Source organism: Pezoporus occidentalis, unplaced genomic scaffold, assembly GCF_034315485.1.
Source record: "Pezoporus occidentalis ecotype Australia unplaced genomic scaffold, CSIRO_AGI_Poc_V1 ctg199, whole genome shotgun sequence".
In the NCBI taxonomy this organism is placed as follows: domain Eukaryota; kingdom Metazoa; phylum Chordata; class Aves; order Psittaciformes; family Psittacidae; genus Pezoporus; species Pezoporus occidentalis.
The window spans coordinates 1,003,442-1,030,546 of NW_026913844.1; the positions used below are offsets into that span (position 1 = coordinate 1,003,442).

A 27,105-nucleotide genomic window follows, 5' to 3' on the forward strand; every position below is an offset into this window, starting at 1 on the left:
ATCCTGGTTTCTGCCCCGTTTCCTGCCATCCTCACTCTGCCCTCCTTCGATCTCCGTTCTCTAGCCCCTACTTCCTGCCCTCCCTCCATCCCACCTCCCTCCATCCCGCCCCGCTCCACGCTGCCCCGCACGCCCGCGGGGGGGGGCCCCCGCGCCGCTCACCCCCTTCCCGCGGCGCCGTGCCCCGGCAGCCGCCCCTGCAGTTCCCCCGCTCGCCGCTGGGGGCCCGACGCCGCCGCCGCCGCCGCGGTCGGAACGGGGCCGGAGCAGCCGCTGGCAGAGCCGCGCCGCCCAGCCCAGGTAGGAGCCGCCGCGGGGAGGGAGGACCGGGCACGGGGGGTGGAGGATGAAGGGGCGGCGGGGACCCAGAGCACCGCTCCCCGCTGTGGAGGCACCGGCCGCGGTCCCCGTCCGCCCCCCATCGCGGGATGCCCGGGCCCGGGATGCGCCGCTCGCCCGCCGCTGCGGAGCCGGGAGGCGCTGGGAGCCCCGGGCAAGGCTCGGAGCGGGGGGCGAAGCGGAGCCGGACGCGCCCATGCTTGCCGGCGGCAGCAGCCCCGTTCGCCCCGGTTACGGCAGCACTTGGTGAAGGACTTTGTTACCAGCCCTTGTGTGTGTGTGTGTGTGTGTGTGGAGGGGGGCCGCAGTGTGTTTAGCGTAGGAAGAGTTGCAAAATGTCGTGTTCCCCCTTTCGGGAGAGCTGAAGTTCACGGAGTGCGGGGAATGGGGGGCTCTGTGTGACTGCAACTCCTCTGGGTTACCTAGGAACGGTCCCCGGGATGTCTCCAGCGTGCGGTGGACACCGGGAGCGGGGCTGGCTGGAATGGATGCTCCCCGGGTACTTGCGTGTTGCTGTATTCTCAGCCTGCGTGCGACAGGCATAGGCGGGGGGGGAGATGGTGTTGAAGTGAGATTTTTCTCAGGCTTCGGATTGGAAAGAAAAGGTTCATTGTTCTGGAATGCGTTTCGCTGGAGTTGCGCTCGTGAATAATTTGTCTTGGGATACATGAGGTACTTGTATGCGCAGACGTGCAGGTTTGATGCTGGCGGAGACTCCTTTAATGAGCAAGCAGTGTTGATTCTGGGCAGTGGGGGGAAACTCCATGCAGCAGCCTCTTCCTAGGCCCAACTTTATTCTGTGTTGTTGATGCATAAACTCCGGCATAGCCTGCAGCTCTGGGAGCTCTGCGTAAAGAGATGCTGTGAGCGTTACTCAGCTCTCATCCCCCATCAGGCCTTTTCCTTTCCCAGCTGTGAGACCCCGAGGTTGTGCCCCTGGGGAAGTTAATTTAGCCCGCACGGGGGCTGTTTCATCTCCCACACGTGTGGCCTTTGCAGCGTGGTGCTGCTTCCCGGAGGAGCCGGAGCTGCTCCCCGCTTCCCCGGGGGCCTTCCGCTAGCGGGAGATGCCGAGGGGATGGCTCACTCTGCCACCGCATCCTGGGCACCGTTCCTGCCCGAGCGCTGCTGGGCACTGGCTGTCCCACGCCGCGGCAGCGGGAGGTTCCTCTGCTCGCCCCCAGCAGGACCCAGTCCCTTTGTCTCTCTGAAGCCTTTCCTCCGAGGAGCCGCATCCCGGCTGGATGTGACCGCCGCGGTTAGCCGGGAGGGAGCACAGCGTTCCCTGCTTCCCTGGACAGGCAGCCGAGGCTCTATAGCATCGCAGAGCGAGCGAGCAAGCAAGCAAGCATCCCCATGGAGTCGCTGGTGCTCCCGTAGAGCTGCCGGCAGCAGCTCCTGCCACAGGCTCCTGGGCGCTAGGACGTGTGTGCTCACAGGTAGGAGATGATGTTCTAACGCTGCTTTTCTGCCATGGCTTGCTTTAGTCTGCGTTTTTGCATAGGGGTAGAAGTGTGCTCTGTGGAAGCAATCTGCAGAGAGGCTCCCACCGTGCCAAGGCATTTAAAAAGTGCCTTGGTGCAAGTCTGCTTTAGTGTCTGTGCATATTAGCATGTGTATTTGAAGGGAACCATCTGGGTAGAGAAATATATGGTAAGCGGCTGAACCTTTCCCCGTTGGTTTCCATTTCGGGGATGGGTCTCATTAGCAGTCAGAAGTTGGGAAGTTGCTGCGTGGCTCTGTCTGGTTTGCAGGTGCTGCTTTCCCCACACCTGGTGTGAATTAACACCCTAAAGTGAGACACCTGTACCTGGGTTGTGGGCAAGGGGGAGCTGACAGCCTGTGCTGAGCAGGAAGAGGGCTTCAGAGTGTGATAGAGCTGATGAGAATGCTCTTTAAATGGCAGTTTGTTTTAACCCTGTAAGAGCTGGCTCCTGCGGAGATGATGTGTGTGCTCTTGGTGATGGGAGCAGCGTGAGCCCCAAATGAAGGGCTGTGGGCAGGCCAGTGGGTTTCCCAGAGTGGGAAGAGGCTGATGGAGGCATCAGCATCTCCTTGAGAAGAGTCACCTGTGAAAGGTTGGCTCTGAAAGGGGGTTTAGGGCAGCTGCCAGCGAGTGAGGGACCCACGGAGACAGTGCTGATGCTGTCTGCAAGTTTCTTGCTGGAGATTTCTTTTGCAAGCTGTGCAAGGAGGAGAAGCCAAACAGTCATGTGGGCTGGCAAAGACCTAACTGCTCAGGTGCCAAGGAGCATGCAGCAATCTGTGGGTGAATGGCAAACGATTCGAGGGAGCTGGTCCTCAGAGAGCTCATCAAAGGCACAGCAAGGAGGTGCTGCCTCCAAACTGGCTATTCTGGAAGCTACATTTGGTCAGGAAATCCCATCTCCAGCACAGGGGAGCGTGCTCACGCTGATTCCTTGGCTTGCTGCAAAGCGAGTGAACTTACAGCTCGCCCGGGACTTGGGGAAGATCCTCAGATGCTGACTGATCGCATGAGTTCTGATGGGCAAGCATCCGTCTGCAGTGTAGGATCTCTGCTTTGACCACGCTGGCTTAGGTAATGCTTTCTCTGGGAGCAGCAGCTGGTTTTCCACGTGAGATGAGGCCTTGGTCTCCTTTGCTGGGAGAGGAGCTGTGTGGTTTTGCTGGCTGTGCATGCGGAGAGAGAGCCTGTCCATGCGGGAGGGTGGGCTTCCATGGCAGAAAGGGGGAAAAGCAGGGGAGAGGAGAAGTGATGAAGGAGCAGGTACATGCTTAGACTCAGACATCACTGGGCCGTATGGACAGAGATACAGAGCAGCACCTAAGAAACTTTGATTTCTTTGACAATTGCTTAAGCTCTATTCTGTATTCAGCCTGCACTAAGCATCTGCAGATGTCTTGCCCTTTTTAAAGGCTTGCTGATGAGCCTGGGTTGTGGATATTGATTCTTTCTGACTTTGAGGGGGAAGATCTTCATGCCCAGGACTTGCTAGGGTCAGATTTGATTTATTTTTCATGCTTTAGGTGGCAAAAGGTGAGACAAAAGTTTTTCAAGCCTTCTCAGAACTGTTTTTCTGCCCTTATGTTTTCAGCATACATAAGGCTGAAGTATCTTTTAAAACAGGGAACATCTTGCTGTGTGTGAATAGGAAGGAACACCCTGATAACTCCCCATAGTAACTTTTTGCCTGATGCATGGGACATGGCTTGGAAGGATAATCAGTGCTGTTAATCCAACAGTGCTTTCTGTGGCCTTTGTTCTGTGCCTGTGGAAGGCTTGGTGTGCTGCTGGGGATGGATGGGGCAGTTTTAACGAAGGTGCAGCAAAACACAGTGAGGACCAGCTCAAACAGGATCATTTCCATGTTGGTCGACAGCGAGTAGCAGATGGGTAGAGCAGAGATCACAAACCTCAACCAGTTCAAAAGCTATCAGGGCAGTAAACCCAGGAATGTTTCCTGTACCTTGAAATGCTCACCTAGTGTCTATAGGAGCTAATGTAAATGAACTGAGCCTGGGCCTCCTTGGGTGCTTTTCAGCCACGTTTCTGCAGGTGCTGTGCAAGAGAGGGGAGAAAGGAGGCTCAGCTGTGATTTATCACCGCTCTCCTGCCACCAGCTTCTCTATGACTAAGCCAAATGAGGTGAGCTAGACACAGGACCTCAGTGTCTGCTCGTTGCTCTGCCTCTGTGGGAGACCTTGCTGGAGCTGGGAAAAGCCTCCCCGTGCTCCTGGATGCAGTGAAGCATCAGCAGCGTTGTGTAGGTGGTGTCCAGCACAGCCAGGCAACTGCAGGATGCTGAAATGGGCAGCAGTAGTGAATGGAGGCTCCCTGAACCCCAGTATGTAGGAGAAGCTGTGGCTGAAGGAAAAGTGATTTCCTTGTACCAGCATGTTGAGGAAATCCTTCCCACCATTTGCAGTAAATTAGCAGTGATTGAACTGTTTAAAGAGCAAATAATGACCAAAGGGAAAAAAACCTGGGTGTTGTAAATGAGTGGGACTGGGGATGGTTCATCTGAGAGCCCTGAAGTAAATAAAGTGTGAAATAGAACCAGCTGTTAACATGGAAGGGATGGTTCCTCCTCTTCCTCCTTGCTGGGAAGTTACCCCAGAGGAACTGAAGCGGTCAAAAGGAGCTGCCGGATACAGCAGGAGTTTTACCATGCAATGCCTTTACAGAAACCAAATCTGAGGGTAGGTGAGTTTTGCTTCTGTTCTATGCTAGGTGGGGGGGTGCTAATTATCACAGATAATGGGTCTGGAATGGATGGGTCTAACCTTGGGGGGTTAAATCACCATAGCTTATATGGGGAAGATGAGTAGGGAAGCCTGCCTTCCTAATGCTACTTGCAGCTTGGCAGGGTAATGAAATAGGCACTGGAAATGTACCTCATTTATTTGGATTTTTCATTAGACTCACCTGAAAGGGACTATTTTGGGAAATAAATAGCTATAGGGTAAGGGGCAGAGTTCAGTGCCAGCTTTCCTAGTTAAGCTGTGGAAAATAGAAGTGTAATGGAGGGGTGCTGATCAGAGCATAGATAGGTGGTTATGTGAAGGCTCCTCACACTGGGGCTAGGCTTATTTATTCTCTTTAATGATTTGGAGGTGGAAGCAGATCAGAGCTGAGTTAGAGAGAGTGAGAACAGAAAGGGTTTGCTTTAGCTGTTGAACATTTGGAAGGATTAAGAGACAAGGCTGATGGATCTGAGCGTGCCGGTGGTTCGGCCACTGTAGTTGGGGTATAACTCAGAGCATGACAAGCACATGAAAAGGTAAAACACAAGCACATCTTTTCCTAATGATGTAGCCAAAGTGCTTCTGTGGGATTCCATAGGAGAACATGCAGGGGTGTGATCCGTGTGCCCCTGATGAGGACTTGTGGCTGTGTGGGCAAAGGGGAGCCATGGGAGGTGCAGGTGGGCTGTGTGGTCCAGGGGGTCTGTGGAAGGGGTGTTTGCAGTGATGGAGCAGGGGCAGTCAGCTCTTCCCAAAGCCTCTTGTGTTGGGTTAGGGATTCAGTGCTGCTGGAGCAGGAGCTGTGGGCATCCAGATAGTGCTGCATGCAGCTGGGCTTTACGGTGAATTATGGGGAACTTTGCTGAGTCCTGGTGGCTGCCCCCCCCGGGTTTTCCAAGGGGATGGATACCATCTTACTGAAGGAAGAAGGGAGCTGAGATGTAAGCTGTCCATCTACATGAGTGGATGGACGCATCCTCCCCACATCCTCCGTGCCTCTTACCCAGAGACTTGGGAAGTGTTCAGTGTTGGAAGGGGAGTGTTACTGTTTGCTGCTGTCTCACGGTGGTGGCAGGGGGATCAGAGAGCCCAGAGGGTTCCTGTTCCTGCTCGATTGCAAAGCCCTGAGCCAGGTCTTGGTCAGGTGGCAGGGGAACTATTCTGACCATCCTTTACATGGAAGCAGCTGCATAATACATGCCCAAGCAGTGTCTTAACTGAGCACCCGGTGAGCCATCCAGCACGAGGGGGATTTTCATCTCTGCCGAGATCTCCCGGCTTCAAAGCTTGTGGAATTTATTTGCATCCTTCATGAGCGAGAGAGCCTGGCACACATTTCTTTTCCCTTATTCTCTCTGTTCCTCTCCCCCCCCTCCTCCTTCCCCACTCGCTTTTCAGTTTGTTTATTTGGTTAGCTCAGCATCAGCACAATGATGTGGAAATAAAGCAAAGGAGCTTCGTCTTGGCCTTATTGCGTATGCATAAATGGGAGAGATAGATCATCGTGGCAATCCCGAGCTAGGCTGCAGTTAATGGCAATTCTTCTGTGACCTTATAAACCCTGCTTTGCAAGGGTTTGTAATGAGTCTGCAGGAATTCATTCTGGGCACAAACAAGTCATCTGAGGTCTTAGACCCCGGGAGCACACGGTAATAATAATAATACTCATTTCCCACCCACTCTGGCATGTGCTCAGCTCCTGAAAGGTTTTGCTGTATTTAAGAAACAGGTTTTTTCCTTTCTGGGATCATCATATATTGTGTGTCGAGTTGGGGGGAGGATGATGGCTGGTGGGGAACAGCTCTTTCTGTGCATCCTAATGCCAGTTCACCTGCATCCCTTGGGAGCATCACGGTGGGTGCTTCCCATGGCTATGGATGAACTGTGTGATCGCACCTCAGCTGATTGAGCACAAAGTCAGCTCTTTCTCCATGGTAGTGGCTCCTCACCCTCACTCCCCTTCCTACACGGACATCTGAATCGGGTAGCAAAGATAGTATGGGATGGGTTGTTAAACATCACTGCCATGTTTTCTATTGCCTTCATGTTTGCTTGTAACTTTTCTGTGGAAACCAAGGGTTTTGGGGTGCAGCGACAGAAGTTGATGTTTTTCTGAATGAAGTGAGGTTTTTAATGCCTCTCTGGCCCTGCTCTGAGTGGTTGCAAGGCTCCTTGTCACTGATGTTTGAGTCTGTAGTGGGATTCATGTTGGGCATCAACCCCGTGCTTTCTCTTTATAGCATATGATGAAGCAGCCAATTGTTGTGTCTGATAGAGTCGTTCTTAATGTGGCTCACCTCAGGTGAAGAGGCAAGAAACGGAGCCACGGGCAGAGCCTGGCTGCAAACACACTAGTGCACTGCAACCACTGATCTGCAAGCTGTTAGATGTGCCAAACCTGCTTTTTTTCACCCCAAAATAGCTTGATCAAAAGGTATTTCGCTCTACCCACGCTCACTATTTGCCGTTGTTTTCTTGTTTGGTCTCGGCTTGTTTTCTGTTTCTGCTCCACCTTGTGTGTGATCCGGTAACATCTGGTGTTAAAAGATAGTATGTGTGCATGGGCAGCTTTGAAAGCAGGCTATCACATCTCTGTTTAAGCTGAAAAATGTTTGGGGCAGAGACTGTGCTAATGTTCACAGAGCATCTGGTCCTCTCCAGGTCCAATTCATCACTGTCTTGCGCTCTGCATTATTGTTCACACCAAGGGAAAGTGGGTGTGAAGCTGGAATAATAATGTTTCACACTTGCTTTGCATTGGTTTTGATATCCAGCAGCAATGTTAGCCTATCAGAGAAGGGGCAAGGAAATGGAGTAGTTGGAAGCTGAAAACAGAGTCTACAAAGAACACATTAATTCCCCTTACTGAGAACATGACCGCTGTGATTGATCCTCTCTCAATGTAATCCTCTATCAATGGCAAACTTAAACAGCAAGAGGGGATTTTCAGGTTCTAACTTTAAGGGTTCAAATTATCACTCAGGAAGTAGGAGGTGAGGGCAGCAGCAGAACCCTGTGCCCATGATGATGGCAGCTATCACGTAATGGTTCCCCCAAAGTCAATCTTCTGCTGTACAGGTCATCCAAATGCAACTCCTGGTCGGGCAGCGGTGGTAATCTGAATCTGGGAGAGCCCTGAGCACCATGTCTGTCGTACAAAATGCCTTGCTCACTTAAAAAGGGGTTGTTGGGAATACTAGTTGTTAAATGATGTCGCTTCTTTAATGAAACCTAATGGAAAGAATGTAATGCTGCATGGCCTATCTGAAGTTCTGTGTTTGGGAAACAGGGCCTTTAGGTACCGTTACTATGGACTTCTCAAGGGTCTTTAAAGGAGACGTATCTTCCTGTGATTTACACTGACATGCCTTTTGTTCTGTTCCTGCCGAGTGTTAAATAAGATTTAAGTCTCCTCAGTCACTCTTTAGTTATTGAAGAGCATCCCAGCCAACACAAATGCAAACAGAACTGTCTGGATGTTTGTTTATGCAACAGATCATTAGAAAGTCTGCAGGAAAAATAAATGTTCTGGTCTCTTAGATAATTAATCTGCATTTTAAGGATTGTCTGAAGACGTATTTGCAAGCTAGTCCATTGAGCTGCTGCTCATCGAGTCCATAATCCCCAGATTTAATAGTCCCTAAGAATGTATTTCCATAATACCCAGTGAACAGTTGAGAAATCTGCACCTTTTTTGTCTTAAGATGTCAGTGCTTGCACGTTTGCTGGGACGAATTTCTTTCTTGGTGCAAAAAGCAGTTGGTGTTAGCATCCAACTGGTAAGGCTGGGGATAGGGAGAGGGAAAGCTTCCTAATGCAGACCCCTGGGTCCTGATCCCTTCAAATGCTGGATGAGTTTGCAGTTTTGATGTGGCATGAATCTGCAATGTGCTGGCAAGCATTGCCCAAAGCACACCTCGGGGCTGGCTCCGGCTCCTTGTCCTGCGTGGGTCAGAAGCACGATGATGGCTCTAGGAGGAGGATCTGAGCTATGTCTTGAGCTGCATCTGAACCAGCACTGTGTGGCAGGGGTAGTTCTGTTGGAAGGGGTGTGAAATGCTGTAGTCCTTGTGTGGTAGATGGTTTCTGGCAGGAGCCTGGAGTGCAGATACCCTGGCACTGCCTGGCTGTGGTTGATGGAGCTGGTTTGGCTCCCAGGAGCTGGCTTTACTGCAACGGCACCAAGCAGGGTTTGGGACCTGCAGCTGTGTCGGGGCAATGAATGGCCTGTTCTGGCTGGGATCCTGACAGCAGGAAGCTCATGTATGGGATGGTGAACCAGGCTCTGGTTTTGAGGTGTCTGCAGCATGACCTGTGTTATCTGAGCCAGGGTAAGCCGTGTTCCGGTGCTGTGACAAACGTGAGGGTTTGAGAAAGAGCCTGAAGTGCAGTCAGGTTGTTTTGTAGTGGGAACTGGTAAATGTACAGACAGCTCTTGCAGCATCACTGGCATGTGATAATTTACTAATCCACATTAAGGAGGGTAGGGAGTAAAACCACACTTTGGGAGAGGAACCCCTGGGAGCTGCCATGCCAAGCTGAGAAGCTGAAGCTTAATTTCATTATCTTATCAATAGCTAGCTGGTCTTGTGGTGTGGCTTCTCAGGAGTGCTAATGCTATCTTTGGCTGTCTAAGCAAAGAAATAATGAATACAAGTAGGGAGATCATTGTGTGCAGCCGCGGTATCTGTACCTTTAAAATGATGTTGGCAAACTGGTGGGAGATAAGAGCCACAGGGATGGTGTGAGGTCTCAAGCATGCTGGAGACAGAACTGAAGCTCAATCTGTTCTTTTTAACTAAGATAAGGTTAAGGGGTGTTTTGATTACTGTCTGTAAGTACTTAACCAGGCGAAGGGACCTGTGCTAGCCAAAAGTACGGAGGCAGGATGTGGGTCTGCGTCTGGATGCTCCAGCTAGATAAATTCAGATGAGAGAAAGGCATGTTTTATTTTTGTACAGCTTTATGTTTAAGGAGAGGAGCAAATTACCCAGGACTTGGTACTTTGGCTGTTTCTAAATTGGAACGATGCATCTTGCAGAGTTCTTTTAGGTCAGCTTGCCGGCTGTGGAGTCGCACAGAAACAAAGGATGCTGCAACTACGAATCCCTTATGCCACCACCTGGGACATGTTCAGCAAACTCGGGGAGAGAGATTAAGAGGTATCATTACCATTCAGGTGGTGGCTGGTGTGTTAATTAGGGCACAGGGTATGCTTAGGAGGGTTACTTTCACCTAATACCCAGCTCCTTGCCAAACTTAAAGCTGCAGAGCAAGGTAGGAGTGGGAAGGAGCAGTGGCACGTTGCACCTTAAATGTGTTGCTCCAAGCCCTGTGCAACCTGGCCTTGTACATTTTTCAGCAGCCTATCATCCTGCAGCCTTGTCTTGTCTCCTTCTGTCCCTTTGACTTGGCCCTTTGCAGAATCAAAGGGGTATTTCCTCTCCCATGGTGGCATCTGAATTTCTCTCTTTCAACGTCTGATGTTGGTGCGTTGAAGAAAACTAAATTAGGGTGGTATCAGTACAAAGGAGCTTGCCATTAGCAAAAGCACATTTTGCTTAAGTTAGTAATATTGTAACTGTTAATTGAGTGTTCATTGATTGCCTGTCACCACATTGATGTCATCTGTTACTCTCCATTCAGGAGGATGGCCTAGAACTGATGAAGTAGTACAGCAGCTCTTGCACTGCTTAACTGTCTTGACTGTTTGTTGTTATTCCCCCAGTGATTCCATTTTAACAGTGGTATAATTAGCATCCTCTCCTCCTTTTTGGAGTGATCTCAGCCTGCAGTGCCATTCTTGTTCTCTCCCAAGTCTGTTTAATGCATCTATTCTTCAGGGGTTTTAAGTGGCCTGAGATAAAGAATTTAAGCAGGGGATGCGTTTGAACTCTGCCCAAGAGCTGTTGTCTGCATGGATTTAGGGTCTGAGTTTCCCCAGAAATTGCTTCATTTGTTAGAGGTTCTTTGTTGCTGAAGGTTCAATTATGGAAGTGAATAGTGTTTTATGGGAATGAAGGGGGAACCGAAACCTACATTGCCTATGGCATCTTTCACATAAATGGCTCCTTAGTCAAGTAATCATGGACAAGCCGTCCAGGGTATCTGGTATGTAGCAGTGAGGTTATGTGTGTGCTCATGTAGTGCTTTTCGCTGGGGACTTGTCAAAGCCTTTTCCAGTGCTTCAGTGAAGCCCTTTTCTGCCAGGTTTTGCAGGAAAAAATGTTTGTGTTTGGTGGGCTTGAGCACCATTGAAAGATTGATTAACCCTAAGTGAGAGGCTGTGATTTAACGTTTATATAGGGGGGAGGGAAGTTAATATTCTTTCTGCCATGCTGAGTATGTTTAAACTTCTGCTTTCAGCTTGTCTGACTTGGAATATCTCCTAACTTGTACAAATGATGGAACAATTTATTTTAGATCATGAGTTATGAGACTATTGCTCATGCACCCAGAACATGACATTCTCAATCACATCTTCATTGCGCTGGTAAGAAAAAAATGATTTCTGTATCTTGACATGCTTATCCTTTGGAGACTGAGTCAATTATCATATTGTGTAAGAATTCACTCTATAGCCCTTAGGTCTCTGGGATTATCATCATGTCAAGAAGAAAATCCTGCAGGTTTTATTCCATTTGTTACAAAGTTGGAGTGAATAGCACTAGTTGATGTCTGCAGGTGGCATTCAGGAATAGGAAAATGACTTAATAAAGGAGTCATGTTAAAATACATGTTAGAGCCCATTAGGTTCTAGGAAAGAGCTGTCATAGAGAAGCAAACATCCTCAAATAGCCTGCTTTTCAGTGTACAGTCATACGGACAAAACCTTAGAGGGACAGGGGGATTATCTGGTCAGCCTCTCTGCTGACTATTTATTACACTATGAATGTCACCCTATGATAGCAGTGATGCCACCCTGGGTGGGTATGGTAGTGTATGTGCATAGTGAGCTTGGGAAGAAACCTGTGGCAGGGAGGTTAAAGCCACAAAGAGAAAACCATTTTAGCATTCATTTTGCCTATCGGTTTTTGGCAGTGTTGAACCTTTAAGCTTCAAGGCCACCAGAACCAGGAACTGGCTTTTCGTCAGGTTAAGATGAAGGCGAAGGTTCTTTTGCAGGCTCCTGAGGTGCAGATCCAGGGCTTTTAGCAATGTGTCAGGAATCATGAGTTGCATGATGGAATCAGCTTTGTCTTGAAGCTCCTTACAGCCCTTAACTGAGGTAATTGATGGGATTTGTGCAGTGGTTTGTGGGGTTCATCCTGCTGCGAACTGTAGCAGTTTGAGTTGTTCTCCTCCCTGTAGACTTGCTGGTTTGGTCGGGGGCATCATACTGGGAGGCCTTTCCTCAGTTCTCTCTGTGTGTAAAGCATGGACAAGACTGCGCTCCTGCAGTGTGGCAGATGACAGCGGGTTTGTGCTACAGGAGGTGCAAATGCTGTTCTGACCATACCACTCAAAGCAGTTTTCTCCTCGACTCTATGTTGAGCAAGTTTCCAGTCACAGCAACAAAAATAAGAGTCCCATTCGCAGGCAGTGGTGTTAATACAGTGCAGCTGATACGCTCCATTTGCTTGCATAAATGCAGCTCTTAAGGCTGCCACATATGCTAGATAGAGCCTCTACCCCTCACCTGCTTCTTCTTGGAATGGCAATGTTTGGAAGGGATTCCCAAGACCATGGAGATGATGGTTGTATCTATGCATTTGTGCATATGTCAGGGCTAGAAACCCACCATTTCCAAGCTGGTGTGTATAGCAACACTTGAGATGGAATGCTCCAAATGCCGTTATACAGATGGAATTTGGGAACTATATACCTTGGCTCAAGCGCTCCTGTTTTGGTGGCTTTGTTTATGTGCAGGGTTTTGATTTTCCCATTATTGAGGTTGTTATGTTTTTATAGTGGTGCATTACTCATTGGCTCCTTTTATTCCTTTCAAGTTTGCCAGCCATGACTAATGAGTTTTGCTGCAGCGCTGCTATGGAGTGGAGACTCAAGCCTGGGTTAAGGGGGCTTTTTCCTTCTCCTTTCCCACCCCCAGGATTTGATACCGAAGAGTTGGTGCTATCAGTGGGAAGTTGTGACTCCTTTCCCCCGCCAACACACACACAACCCAGGAAGGGGTGATTTAGGAGTGCTAATGTGGTGTCTCCGGTTCGGATGTGCATGCTATGGGCTGGTCTTTCTAGACAGATTAATGCATGCCCTGGTAAAGTACTGTCCCCGTGTTATATCCTGCGAGTCCCTGGCTGAGGGAGAAGCGTGTTCTCTGGAACTGTTAGGTCTCATGATGGATGGCAGGAAATGTGCTACCTTTTTCCTGGAGCAGCGGCAATGAGGTTTCTAGTTCATTTTGTTTCCATTACTGGGGTGTTGATGCTTTAATGAAGAGCTCCAATCAGGTAAAGACATCAGCCTGGTGAAGGGATGAACTTCTGTTCAAGTGAGAAGCTGAACCTGTCAGCAATTGGCCTGGCTTAAAGTGTGAGGGTCATTATCTCCCTGAGATAAAGAAGAGGAGGGAAATTAACAGTGCTTTAAATAGGAATCATTCTGCCCTGCTCCTAAAACACAGCTGCTTTCTCTGGACAGCTTTGCCTTCCCTGTCACGGGGGTATTGTTTGTGCAGGAAACCCCTCTTGGTCTGATGGGAGCACTGGAGTAAAGGTGCTTCCCAGTGACCCAGAATCACAATGGATTGAGCTGGCTGAGCGGCAAGCAGCAGCAGCTGGTGTTTTGCTGGAGGTTTTGTATTCAGATGGCAGAGTGGAACATTTTGTGCTAGAGGTACCTTGAGCAGTTGGCTCTGGACTAAAATGTGGGCATTTTCTCCCAGTGGAAGACATTGGATCTCCGTTGGGGAAGCAGGAAGATGGGCTGTTGTCTGCTCAGCGTTGATGCCCGTGGGCTGGGGAAGATGAACTAGCAGAAAATGCAGAGGTTTGGAATGCGGTTGGTGCCGCATCCCTCGCCACTGTGCAGAGCCACAAACGCATGGACCGCCCTTAGATGCGGGGATTGTCCTTACCCCTTTTCTCCACAGTGGTGTTGCAGCAATACGGAGTGACCTGCCTGGGGCAGACCCCTGAGTTGAACACCTATCTCCTGACCTGTCAGAATTAGCCCTGCTCATCCCATAGCTCTGCAATGCTAACTCCCAGCTCCCTGCTGTAAACACGTAGTCACCGCTCTGAAATTAAGCTCTTGTGCTTGTTACTTCTGGCAGCCTTTGGCTAATTTTGTTTCATTCTTTCCCCCCTGCACTTCCTTCTCTCTGTCTAACGAGAACTGCATAATAGACTTTTAAAGGCCACTTAATGATGCAAACATAAAAGCACAGAGGAGGCATGGTGAGACAAAGCAGGGGAGCGTGCAAAGGGACAGGGAAGATACCAGGCTCATATCTCGTCTCTAAGAGCCTCCTGTAGTGCAGGTGAGTGTAGGAGGACCCCATGAGAGCAGGTGATAAACAGTGCCTTGGAGGGCTGTGATTACTGCTTTGCATGTAGCATGCTCCCCCCCGGGTGGCCCTGTGTGCATCCATGCTGTATTCTGGCTATTTAAACTTGCCTGTAATTCAGAGGGATGCTGATTGCCTGGGATCCCAATATGAAGCATTAAATGGTTGGGAAAACCTGAATTCAGTTTTCAACAAACATCTACAGAGCTCATTTTTATCACGGTAGACAAGCTGGGTTCAGTACCACTTGTGGTATGCTTTGGGGTCATGGTGGTTTAGAATCTTGAATGTTAGGACCAGCGAGTGCTGCAAGTGGATGCTATTTGAGTGGTCCTTCACTCCATCCTCAAAGAACAATGGGTATTCATAACCTCATAATGCTGAGATTTTGGGTCTGGATGGCCCTCTGTCGCCTTCCTTAAGTGTGAATAAATTGGGCTGTGGCAATAGGTAGCTTTGGACAGGCAGCCATTACTTAATTCTGATTAAAACTGGCAAATGCACTTCCTATCCCTAAAAGACCAAGGCAGTGGGAAACAGATTGAGATGCCTTTGTGTAATTAAATGAAGCTGTTGGCTTGTGTACTCGGTGCTCCCACTGAGATGACTGGCTTCTAATTCACTGCCCGTTTATTGTTCACTGCTCTCCAGATTCTCTGCCTGAACTTTGCCCTGTGGGTGGAACTAGTGTTAGCCTTGTTACAGCATCTAAACCCTCTAATTACTGGAGAAATGGCTTGCAGTGGAGGGGAATTATCAAGCCAGCTGCTGCGTATGCGTTGGCTTGGTTTTCCTCCTAGGTGTGGTGTGAATGTGTCTTAATTTAAGCAACAGGGAGCATGTAAGTGTGGCTTGATTAGTGTGTCTGCATGAGGGGTCCGGCAGAATGAGGTGTGCTTGTGTGCCTGCAGGTGTTTTCATGGTGTGTAGCCACTGCTGTCCAAGCGAGCTCCGAATTGGTTTGTATTTGGGGTATTGTTAGTTTGCAACCGAAATGAAGTAACATGGAATATCTTAAAAGGCACAGAGCAACACGGAGCCACCGGGAGCCCTTAGTGAATCCAAAAAGGCCTAATGATGACAGGGAAAAGTTCTTTATGGGATCTGGGAGCAAAAAGCAGGGAACAAATGGGGACATATGCAAAGGCACAGGATGGGATTGATCAGGGAAGCAGGGCTTGCAAATCATTGCATATGCAGTCCTTAGTATCTCAGGTGATTCGTTAGGGTCTGTTGTCCCATCCTTCTTGGGCTAAGTGCCTGCAAGAAGGGAAAAAGAAGGTTGCATGGACTAAAGAGAGATAAAGAAGCCACTCAAAGGGTGTAACAGCAGTATAAAGTGGTCTGGAAGAATGAAAGGGGGAAGTATTGGAGGCATCTGTCTGGATTCTAGCTACTTGCAGTCAAGCAGTTATTGGCGAGGTGTTTGGTGCTGTGTGTGAAAGCAAGCCTTAGGCACATAAAATGGGGAGGCCAGCTTGCTGCCGGGTTGTCTTTTGCTATCTGTCTATGAAAGTGATAAGCTTTTGAGTCCCGTGTCCTTGCTTGGAGGCAGAGCCAGCCAAGACATGGTAGAAAGAAGCTGGGTTCCGTGCAGGACCACACTCAGAACTGTCAAAGTGGGCTCTGGCCATGGGGCTGGAGTACAGCTCACGTTGGCAGAGCTGAGTGCATGGAAAGAAGGGGGCATGGAGGTGACAAACAAGGAAGATCTCCATGCATAAGGAGCAGCTGGGAGCAGAGAGGCTGCTCAGCAATTCTGCTTCAGTTACAGGTGTGAGATCGTGCCCGTTTCACGTGCATTGTGGTTACTCAGCTTCCCTTCTCTTTCACTTGCTTCCCACCATGATCCCATTTTCCCCCATCTATTACTTGGTTTAAAAACTAGCTTGTGTTGCCTTGGTCCCGATTGGCGGTTGCTAGGTCCCAGCTATCTGGCACAGCGCTGCTCTCCTCTCCTTCTGGTTTCCCAAGACTACAAGCCAACGTTTCGAAGTTGGGAGCTTAAGGCTGAACTCCAGCATCCACAACTGAGGCGCAGAAATAACCCTTTGAATGCTGCATCTCTGAAGGTAATTGGCTTGTCTGAAACAGAGACGGATGCTTTGGGTACCCAGGTCTGTGTGCTGGGGTCTGCCTTCTCTGTGGTCGGAGTATGAGGGGGAAAATGAGGTTGGTGCTTTTAGAGAGTGGCTGTTTCAATTTTGGTTGCCAGTTTGAGACTGTAATAGGCAGAGCTCCTATTTGTGCTTCTGTCTTAGCTGTGCCATATGCATAGGCTTGGATGGCGATACAATGACAGCAGATTTCTGAGCCGGGCTTGCAGAGGGCAGTTCAAACGAGACTGCCCATCAGTTCCGTTCTGTAATGTTTGAATTATTAAAGCATGGAAACCTGCGGCCATCTCAGCCCAGAACACATGCCCACAGGAATCAAAGAGAAACAGTCTCAAAGAAAGGCAATGAACTCTTCTCAACAGCATCAATCGTGGCAAGAAAAATTGAGGCTGGACACGAGGAAACCTTGTTGAACAGTAAAAATAGTGAGGCGCTAAAATAGATTGCTAAGGGAGTTTGCAGAGCGCCTGTCACTGGAGGTTTGGCAGAACAGATTAGACAAATGGCTTGGAAGGATTGAGTTTATTGGGTAGACAGGGGGACTAACGGAGCTCTTCATTTACTCTCTGTTTCCCATCAGTGTCAGGGCAGCCTGAACTGCCCCGTGCTTGGCTGAGGCTGTGCTTAACTTTAACCTTGGCTTGGCACCATCTGGTTCTGGGGTCTGCAGACCCCTGGAGGCAGGGAATTTGGGGTTACTTTGCTCTTTCTGAACCATAACTCTCTGAGCACCGAGAAGTCCGTGCCAAGTACTGACAGTAATACATGGGCAGCAGCCCTGGGCTACTACAAACTTCAGTTTAATTCATAGCTCTGCCAGAGACCTCCCGTGTAACCTTGAGCAAGTCATATTAACCTCTTGAACGTGGGTCAAACTTGAAGCAACACATAGAGGCATCCGTGCTAGGAACTTGAGATGAGTTATGTTCTTTTACAGTCCACGAATAGCAGAGAGAAAGTGGGAAAGATCTTGACATGTATCCCATGATTCCCGAGAGCAAAAGCAGGACCAGGCTTTATAGTAATTAATTGGTTTTGCACTGTCTCAACACCTCTGCACCCCTTCTTGTGCATGCTTGCGGGTGGTTCTGCTTCTTTCCTTTCAAGCAGTTTCTCATGTAGATCGGGATGGGTGTTAGATGACAACGTTATACCGCAAGACTTGCAGGGCCCTGGAAGAAGGAAAAATACCTTTGGAAAATGAAATATTTCTGATGAAAGCCTGATAAATCTTTTGCTATTTAGGAAGCTGCGGCATTGAAATTGCAGAGCAGGCAGCGAGGGAGCTAAGGCAGGGTGCGTGGCAGGGTTGGCTGGGGCGAGGGAATCAGCAGAGAGACAGAGCTCGTGCGTATTCAGACAAGTCTGTGCCCCGGTATGGTTTCGTTTGTGTGTGTAAGGATAATGGCAAGCTCTTAGTATACAATGCTGAGCCTGCTTGTGTCTATAGTTATTATCACTTATGAGTATTTTCCCTTTGCCTGTGGTTTGAGAGTGCTGAGAAGACTGGGGGGGGAGTCACCCGTGTGTTTGTGCCCTTTCCCTGTCTGTTTTAATCTATGAAATCTCTACCAAGATAAACTGTGGAGTGACTTGAATAGCTGATTGCAGATGGAAAACCAATTGACAAATATATAAGCATGGGGAGAGGGAAAGGAGGGAAATGCATGGGTCACCCGGTGATCTGCTGAGTGCCGGAGTCTAGTTTAGAGCGCAAGATGTGTGACAGGGTAACTTCTGACTTGGCCTCCCTTTAAAAGGAAAATCACAGGGTGTTTTATTTGATCTGGAGAGACTGCATTCTCTGTCTTAGCAGGCTGTGTTAGCACTCTCAATGTACAAAGCACAAATTATGCCCTCCCTGTCTAAGAAAACCACTCTGTTCAGCCTTTGCTGGTCTGCTGGATCCCTAAGGCCAGATTTTGCTATATAAAGCAGAAGACATCATTGTGTTTTATTTCAGACTGAAGTACATTCTCGGAGAGATAGCTGATGCATTAACCTGTCAAGCATCCTTCTTGCCGTCATGTTCAGTTGTATGCCTAGGCCCTCAGATGGGGAAAAACCTTTGGGAAACCTGGGTTATAAGCTCTGGGACTGCAGCGAGGGGTAAATAGATGATCTGATCAGGTCAGAGTCTCTGATCTGAGACATGAAGCTCTGGCTGGATCCTAAGGGGTGACTTAGAGCAGGGTGGCAAAGTGGCAGCATGGTATTATCCCCATTTCACAGGGGGACGGAGTGGCCGGTCCAGAGTCACTTGGGGTCGTCTGCAGCAGATGCCAGGAGCTGGTTCTGCATCTCCTGGTGCCTCTTTCCTTTTCCTGCTCAGCAGGAGCTCTGGCGGCTGAGCTTATCCCCATGGAGGGACTGAGCACCCCTTACCCATGTCTCCAGCCCTCCGTAGGGTGGTGGCAAGCAGGATGCCAGGCAGCAGTCCCTTCCTTCCCATGAAGCATGGCCTGGCAGCTCCAGTGCCTCGGTTACTCTGGCAACAAACTGCAATCAGACAGCACCAAGTAGCTGAATTCAGCCCCTTGTTCCAGGGAAAATGCTCTCATTGAAGGCGAGCCGGAGCAAAACCCTCCTGCCTTTATTCTGCTGAATGACACCGACATCCATTCGTGCACTTACCAGTTAGTGTGTGTGTGGTGGGGAGCAGGGCAGGAGGTGCCCCACAGAGGGGAACAGTGGGCACAGCCACATCCTAATCGGGGCCACCGAGCCACTCTCCCCATGCCGTGGCCCTGGCGCTTGAGGAAGTCTTGCAAAGCACTTCTCTCCCTGCCCATTTGTCAGCTTACAACGGTATCAAAGGCACTTGCGGCACTGGGGATGTGCTGCTTCTCTGGGATCCAGGGAGCTGCCCAGAATGATAATTGGGTCCTTTTTCATTGGTTTTAAGAAGCTAACAGGCTACTGCACAAAGTAATTAACTGGACAGATGGATACAGCAGAATCTGTAAACAATAAGACTGGTTTTGTTCTTTGAAGGCCTTTTCTCAGCAGAAGGGCTCCGAGCTGGGGTTAGCTTTCAGGAAAGCAGGTAAATCAATGAGACTTAAAAACTAATCATCTTGGTAGCTGCAGATGATGCAGGTGTTTGGTGATGGCTGGCCAGAAGATGGAGGGGAAAGCGAAAGGGCCGGGGGTGTGCGCATCACATTGTCTCTGCAGAGCATTCCCCCTCTGTGCACTGTGAAGGGGTAGTCTCTCACCAAACACGTGAAAGGACTGAAAAACTATGATTGTTGCAGTAGCAAATCCCACCCAGGGATGTTACCATTAGCCTGGGACTGTCAGTTCTCTTTCAAGTTGCCTGTAATGGATGATCAAAAATGCTGGGTTTGGTAGAGTTTGGTTCAAGAGGGAAGGCACGCGTTTCTCCCACATTTGCTAACTACTCCTTTCAGATGGCTGGGTCTTTCCTGTGCAATGCATCAGGCTTTTCAATTCTTGCTGGTTTAGTTATGTGTGAGGTGTTCTTTGCATTGAAGAAATGCTGGTCACTTGTTATAGCAGTAGCCTTTCAGTTGATGGCCTGTCAACGTGATACCGAAGGCAAATGAAATACAAGTAGAGGGCATGGCTGTATGCAAGCAGCTCATGCAGAGCTTGCTTGGGTGCCTCTGGACCGTGCTGCATTGTGCAAGGAGTCTGACCTAAACAAGAGCAAAGTACCAGTGTTGATTTATAACAGGCTTTTCGTTCTGTGTTGCCATCCGTCTGTCCAACAAGACTCGGAGGATGTTGTCCTCCAGCATCAGCATCCCAGGAGACGTGTTCAAAGTTAGGCGAGAAGCCCATTTTCCCTGACAGCTCAGTGTATATCACCAGAACATCTATCCTCCAGATGAAATATTGTAGACACCGGGAAGGAAACTTGCTGCTAACGTGTTCCTGTGCTTCCAGCCAGCAAACAGGTCTCCGGGCTTGTTGGCATTTCCAGCCCCCTGTTACTGCACGTGGAGGGTTGTGACTATGTCTGTGGTGCTGAGCGAGCATCCCAATACTGGGGACACCTTGCCCCCAAAAGAATGGTTTGGTTTTGGGAGTTGTTTGCTTAATTTATTGCTTTTAGCAGCCTAAGTGTGTTACGGTTATGTCACTAGGGCTGGAACAGTGTGCTTTACGGCATGGGTGTTATGGTTATGTGTCACAGTAAGCACGAAGTCACTGCGAAGATTCTGATGCTGCACCCAAAGAGAGCATCTCCCTCATCATCTACAGGCTCTTCCTTTAATTAGCGGGCAGGAATTGGGACAAATTGTACCAACTGCCTAAGTGGGGGCATATGGGGAAGGAAATGGCTTAAAATTGGAGTTGCATTAGCATGGCAAGCTTTATTAGGAAGAGAGGGTAAGTAAAACATGAGTCAAGTGGTGTGCGGTGTCTCCTGAATTTGTAATGACCCTTGCCTAGCTGGAAACACCCTCTCCCTGGCAAAGGCAGTGTAAAGCATTCGACAGATCAAACCCTGTCAGGGAAACAAGGAACAACAGCAGGATAACCTTGTCTAAATCATGCTTGGCTAATCAAGTTAACTGTTTTATGGGATTGTGATTAGGGCTTTCAATACATTGATGCCAGAAGCATCTTTCCTATGGTTTGTGCTTCTGGTTTCCGTTTTCTTGTAGCGGTACCTTGTTTTCCTTCCCCTGGGAAGGATTTCTTTTTTCTTTTTTAGATGTTGCATTGAAATAGGTGGTTTTCAGGTTGTTTTTTTTTAATAGGAAAAAAAAGTCCTGTCTTTCTCCCTTGAAAAAGAGGAGATGTGTTGGGCTGTTGTGCCAGGGATTACACATTCTCTGCAGAAGCAGGGCAGGGTGAGTAGTGTTAGCATCCCCCTCTTGTCCCATCAGTGGGCTTTGGCTGGGGTCCTCTGCTCTGTTGCCAAGTCTCCATGTGAGCAATGGGTTCATCATCTTCCATGTAACGCAGCATCTGCCTGCAGACCTGCTTGCTATAAGATATCCTTGAGTTCAAAGTCATCCAGATTGGGCACTCTCAGGGCTAACAGGCAAATCAAAGCCGAAGAAGAGCCAAGGGTTAGGCATAACTCTCCCTCAGGACAGGTTAATCTGGTTTTCCTTGCAGCTTATTCCAGATCTAGTTTGGTCGGAGACCAGGTCTAGGACTGTGGATGCCAGAGCTCTGCTCTCATTGAGAGATTTATACATGTTGATGGTGATGTTTTAGCTTCTAGAAACTAAGATCCAGCAAATTCATGGGCCACCAGGCTTCATCTAAGCAGCAGGCCAAGGAAGCACACTTGAAATCCTCTTCAGCTTTGGTACCTATAAACCCAGTTTTACAACAAACTGTGTGTTGTGGATGAATTGTCTCCAGTTAGACTAAACTGCTTGTTCTCCTTCCATGCAAAAAAGCCTCCAGCCATTTGTGGGTGGCTTTACTGTTAAAAGCAAGATGATGTTAACAGGTGAAGTCCCATTTAGCTGAAAGCTCTTTCGTAGGCAGAGGGGCTGCTGGGAGCACAGGACTAGTGTAGCATCCCTTGGATTTTTGTGCTCTGTCTCAAAACGTTCAGGTCACTGATTCCTAAGATAAAAGACTCCTGACTTCAACATAACAGCTCTGCTACAAGCTGCTTTAGTTCGTTATGGGAGGGTAATTAGCAGACTCTTTCAACTCTAGTGAAGCTCAGGGCTGTCAGGCAGGGAGCAGGGGTAGGTTGTGAGGCTTTCTGCATGGCAAAGCACACAAATCAAGGCAGAAAACCTGTCCATATTCATACAGAGGGCAGGCATGGCTGATCAGGAGGCAGCCTGTGCTTGTGGCACTGCCTGGCTCCTGGTGATGCCAGCAGGAGTTGAAACTGCTCCTGGAGCTGAAGGAAGTGTACGTGTCTGCCTGGGATCTGCTCCAGAGCACCTGGACCAGGGGGAGGGCGATGGGCAGTGTGAGCAGGGGGTTAGAGGAGGGAAGCAGTGGTCAGAGACATGAGCGTACACACGTAGCACCCTCGATCGGCTGCTTCTCGCTTAGCACTGGCCTTTTTCTTGCTATTCTGATGGCTGTTGCACCTCTTACCAGTAGTGAATAGATAATAAAGGAGAGGAAATATCCGAAGGAAGACATAGCACATCAGTGACAGTGTCCACTGACGCCTTTTCAGGGTGAAAATGTGGGGGAGTGTAGCACAACGGCAAAGAAGGGTCAGGCTGGGCATCAGCATCAGGGAGGGAGGTTCTGAGCAGTTATTACAGTTAACTTCTTCAAGCCATTGGAGTGGAAAGGAAAGCAGTACGTTTTTATATGTAAAAATATATGAATAGTGTAATCAAGTGGAGTATTAGCTCACAGGCTGGAAGCACTGCTGTGTGCCTGAATCGAGGTGCCTGCCTTCTAGGTCATGGGAACAATTACACTGGGGAGAGGAGGCAAATGGGGTCATGTCCCCACTGCTTGTCAGCCCTCTCTGTCTGCTCTGTCAATTGGTGTGCAAATATAGGGCAGGGATAGCTGCTGACCGTGAGCGTGTTTGGCATCTTCCTCAGACTGGGTTCTCTTGCCTTGCCATGCTGGCAGTGCATATCCCCATCACCCTGCAGCCTCATCCCTGTGGGCAGGAGAGCATCTTTTGCCTCAGCCTGGGGCTGACCCAGTGGGAAAGCACATGTGACACAGGGCAACCTGAATTATCCCATCTGCCTTCTGCTCTGTGTGAGCTTGAGTAAACCCACGAGAGTTGGAGGAAGTTCCAAAATGGCAAAAATAAATAACAGGGATTAATAATCGCAGCTTTGGAGATAAAAAATGAAGTCACGTTCCTCCATCTCATGGCCTCTTTTCCCTTCTTGTTCCTTTTTCCTTTTTGTAAGAGCTTGTTTTCTATTGCACCTAATAAAGGCAATAGAAACTAAGTGTGCTACTTGAGGGGCTTGTGGGCAAAATTGGAAACTTCTTGGTGAGGGGGCTGAATTACAAAAATGATGAATTTTTGGAAGAAGGCCATTCTTTTGGCACAAAAAAAACTGAGAAATTCTCCCCAGCTCCAGCTCTAATGTATTTTGGCCACCATCCTGTGTAATCACAGTTCATTATTTATGGAGCACGGATGCTGCCTTAGCTGGAATATTCCTCACGTGAGAATGATGATGCCCCAGTGAGGTGGCAGCAGAGACCTGCTCTCCCCTCCTGACCCTGCTAGTAAGACTGGATGGCTCCCCTCTCCCTGCTCAATGGAGCACACTGTGCTTTGCTTATCCTCCAGCACCCCAAACCTGACAGAAGGTGCCTCTGCCTGGCTGGGAGTGCAGCTTACCTGGCCTCTGCCTCTGCAGCAGGGCCAGAGCAGAGGGAGAATGCTTTGACTCGTGGTGATGGGTTGATGATGCAGTTTTAAAGCTCCTTCTAATTCTTCTCCCTGAAGTAGACACGAGCGTTTTGCAAATGTTGTGAAGTACCAATGACAGCAGCACAATGCCAGTACTGTTCTATTTAGTTGCTTACTCTACCTCTCCTGCCTTCTCCCTCCCCTCAGCCTCCACTCCTCCCTGAGCACCTGCCTTTTATCCAATTTGATTTTCACACCTCCTTCTCCTGCTGCTGTCCGTGCCAGTTATCTCTGTGCTTATGCAATGGGTGTCTCTTTATTATAGCTTTGAAGGCTCCTATCCCATCCCAACCTGGCTTCCATGAGCGCAGCAGGTCTTATCCCAGAGCTGACTCTGTATGGCTTTCTTCTGTCTAGGGGAGAAACACCTTGGATCCTCACAAGTGCTACGGTTAACTTCAAATTTGTGCTGAAGTCCTGTTGATTTCAGTATAAACAAGTCCCTTCATCAGTCTGGCTGGCTGTGTGCTATCGCCATACCGGTACAGTGGAGAGAAGGGCACATTCCTCCTCTGCAGACTTGTCTGGTGGTTGCTGTTGTGTGCAGCCGCTGTTGCAAAGGCTTTTAGCCAGACCTCTCGTATTTATTCTCCTCCTTACCCTGGCTAGCCCTGCAGAGACGGTGCAGCAGCTGGAGAAGTCATCATCTGCTCTGTCTCGGGCATCACCAGCAGTGCTAATGAAGTCTCAGCTGAAGAGGCAGGCAATTGCACTTGTACATCCCCAAAACCAGAGCCGGATTCTCTTGGGCCCAGTGGCCTCATAGGCTGCCTTTGGCTTGTGTGATCTTTATGACTCATAATGGCAAAAAAGGGAAGGACCCAGCGTGAATCTACATCTCCCGTATGAGTTTACATGATTGGCAGTTAAGAAGAGTGGAGACAGAGAGAGTGATACGCTCTTAACAGAGAAATCTAGGCTCATTTGATCAGAGTCACCGATGTGCCAACAGAGATGCTTGCTCAACCATCCCATTTTTCAGAGTGCAGTTACCTTTTATGCAGGGCTGGGAAGGCAGAGTGTGAATAGCAAGGCTCCAAAGGGCAGTGGGTGGTGTACAGCCCCTTGTGCGGAGACAAGGCAGAGTCCTACGCAAGGTACTGCATCCTCTCTAGCGTGGCAGTGGACACTAAACTGAAAGGGAATAGGTCCCTTATCTAGTGAGGAGCACCCTGTTTGTTATTAACCTTGAGGTGCTCAGCCAGAGATTTCCAAGTATTGTTTTTGCTGTGAGCGTAATAGTTAGCACTTGCATGAAATAATGTCATCATCCAGTCGTCACTTGGAACATGCCATTCTGGAGAGGACAGCAAGGGTCTGTAATGTGCTGCTGAGGCACAGAGGGTGACACCTCCAGGGGTGGAGAGTGTCACCCTGGTTACGCATCCAGAACTGCTGTCTTTCCAGCCTGCTGTCACTGCATTAGTGGTCTCTGTCCCTGCCTGGCCTTGTCTCTTCCGAGGGCTGAGCTAGGGCAGCTAGCACTTACGTTCTGCATCCTACCAGTAACACCAGTATCTCTGTGTGAGTGTGTCTGCAACCCCATGCTGATTTATTCAATAAAGGATGCAGGTGATTAGGAGGGACCTTGATCAAAAAGACAAGAGGTTATCTCAACTGGGAGGAAGAGAAGATAGTGCCTGCACAGCAGGGCTGTCTGCAGCTGGTAACCTGCCTTGCATTGCCACAGTGCCCCTTTCTAACCGAGGAAGCGTGAAAGAGGGAGAATTGCCATCTTTTTTTGCTAGGATGAAAAGAAAACAAAGTGTGAAGGGTCATAATTTAGTGGGCTCCTGGGTAAGCTTGCTTTTCATTCCGATTATTGAGTGCATTCCCTAATTGCAGCAATAAAACGGCGCAGTCCGTCTTCTCAACGCAAGCGGTAGTGCTGATTGTTATTTAATTAGTTGTTTCCAGTGGTCGAGGGGTGAGCTTGGAATTGCAATTGCAGCTTGTATTATTTCACTGAGATTGCCGAATTAATTAGGAGAACAATGGGATTCTTCATTATGGGCATCTTAAGAACTTGTGACAATGACTTTAAAAGTGAAGGAAGAATAAAAGGCCGTAATGGATTCTTTTGCTGACACTCGGGAGCACTGCAGAGACTCGAGCTGTCTTCCCATCCCCTCTTTCCTCCTCTGCTGCCCTTCCTTGCCCTAGAAGCCGAGATGTCTACAGTGAAGTTTCTAGCCTTGCTAGAGAAGAGGACATGTTGTAGGAGAGAAGCAGCAGCTCTGCCACTCTGCAGCCGTATGATGAGTTGTGTTTGGAATAACAATAGCAGCAGTGAGGTGCCGGAGCAGAGCTTGCCATCGGGATGACATGAGAGAGAGGAGTCCTAAAGCATGGAGGGAGGAGCAGTGTGCACCTCTTGCTGGTGTGCAGTGCTCGTCTTCACTTTGTTGTGTTTCCCCTCTGCCCCGTGGTTGTGTGGGTGTAAGGAATTGGGCTCTGGGCAAGGAATCCTAGTGCGGGAGAGTGATGCTGTGATGGATGTTGCTGGTGCAGGGGCTCCTGCCTGCTGTGGAGTGAACTCCCTGGGTTTGCTATCTCATCTGCAGTTTGCCCCGCATGCAGCGGCATAGCAGTTGTAGCTCTTGTGCAGGGTGATTGCGTTTGCATCTGAGGAGGTTTGCTAACGGGATCTGGAGACCAAACCTTACATTATAAGGCAATTCCTTTGGCTGTATTTGATGTGCAAGGTTTTCTCTATGATAAGCAGACAGAAGTGTGTGGATGGATCATTCAGGCAAAACTATTAGGAAAGACAAGGTGATTTCAAGTCAAACTTGAGTTGCTGACGTGGGTTAATTCCCATGTATCGTGAAAAAATAGCCCGTGGTGTTCATTGTCACACAATATAATTGAAGTTGAGAGTAGATATTTATGTGGCTTATCAGAGTTTTTAGGGTTATAAATGTAAAAGCAAAAATGAATAGAAAGCTCTAAATTCTTGTGCTTCAGGATATGACCTAACTTAGGCTTAATGAGAGTTGAGTGGATGCTTAACCTCAGGGCAAGCTGTGTCTGCTCTGCCTTTGCACTTTGTTCTCAAGTACCCTGTGCTGGCTGCTGTCAGGTCCTGACAGCCAGACCAAAGAGATCAAGAGTGTGTCCCAAGGGAGGCTGTGTTATGTTCACCTTCATGATCTGCTGGCCCTCCACCCTGGAAGGTGCTGCCTTTAAAAGCATCCCGCTGTGATGGCTTTGTACCACGAGATGAAACCAAGACTATCACATGCCCCGTTCTCATTGCTGTACAGGTTGAGGGTGATTTGCGTCCGTGTCACAATGTTGGTCAAGAAAATAAGGTCTTGCTGTCTCCTGCCATCATCCAGATGCAGTGCTTGGGAATACAGCCGTGTTTCCCTTTGAGCTGGTAATGACCCGCCGAAAACGGTTCCTGAAGTGAGAAACAGAGAAGTCTTCAAGAACTGAAGCAATTTGCAGGTGTGTTGTGAGTGCTGGGCAGGAGGCATTGAGGTTTTGCTCAGAAAATGTTGTTTTTATTGTTTTCCTCTTATTTTATTTTAAGGAAAATGTGTTTCAAATAATGGCCTTCTTGTTGTGATGTGGCTTCTATTGTAGCTGAC

The 27,105-nt window shown here is 49.0% G+C and overlaps 1 protein-coding gene across 3 annotated transcripts in view; it reads left to right on the forward strand.

The window, feature by feature from the left end:
- The first annotated feature begins 233 nt into the window (after positions 1-233).
- The window catches only part of GRIK4 (glutamate ionotropic receptor kainate type subunit 4), a 179,186-nt gene continuing 152,314 nt past the window's right edge, over positions 234-27,105 (forward strand). Inside the window, exon 1 of one of the 3 annotated variants that reach the window (XM_062617643.1) lies at positions 234-300. The gene's annotated coding sequence lies outside the window, so the exon portion shown is untranslated. Of the gene's footprint in view, positions 301-1,614; positions 1,779-27,105 lie in introns of those variants that run through there. The other 2 variants (XR_009964551.1, XM_062617642.1) reach the window with 2 other exon arrangements.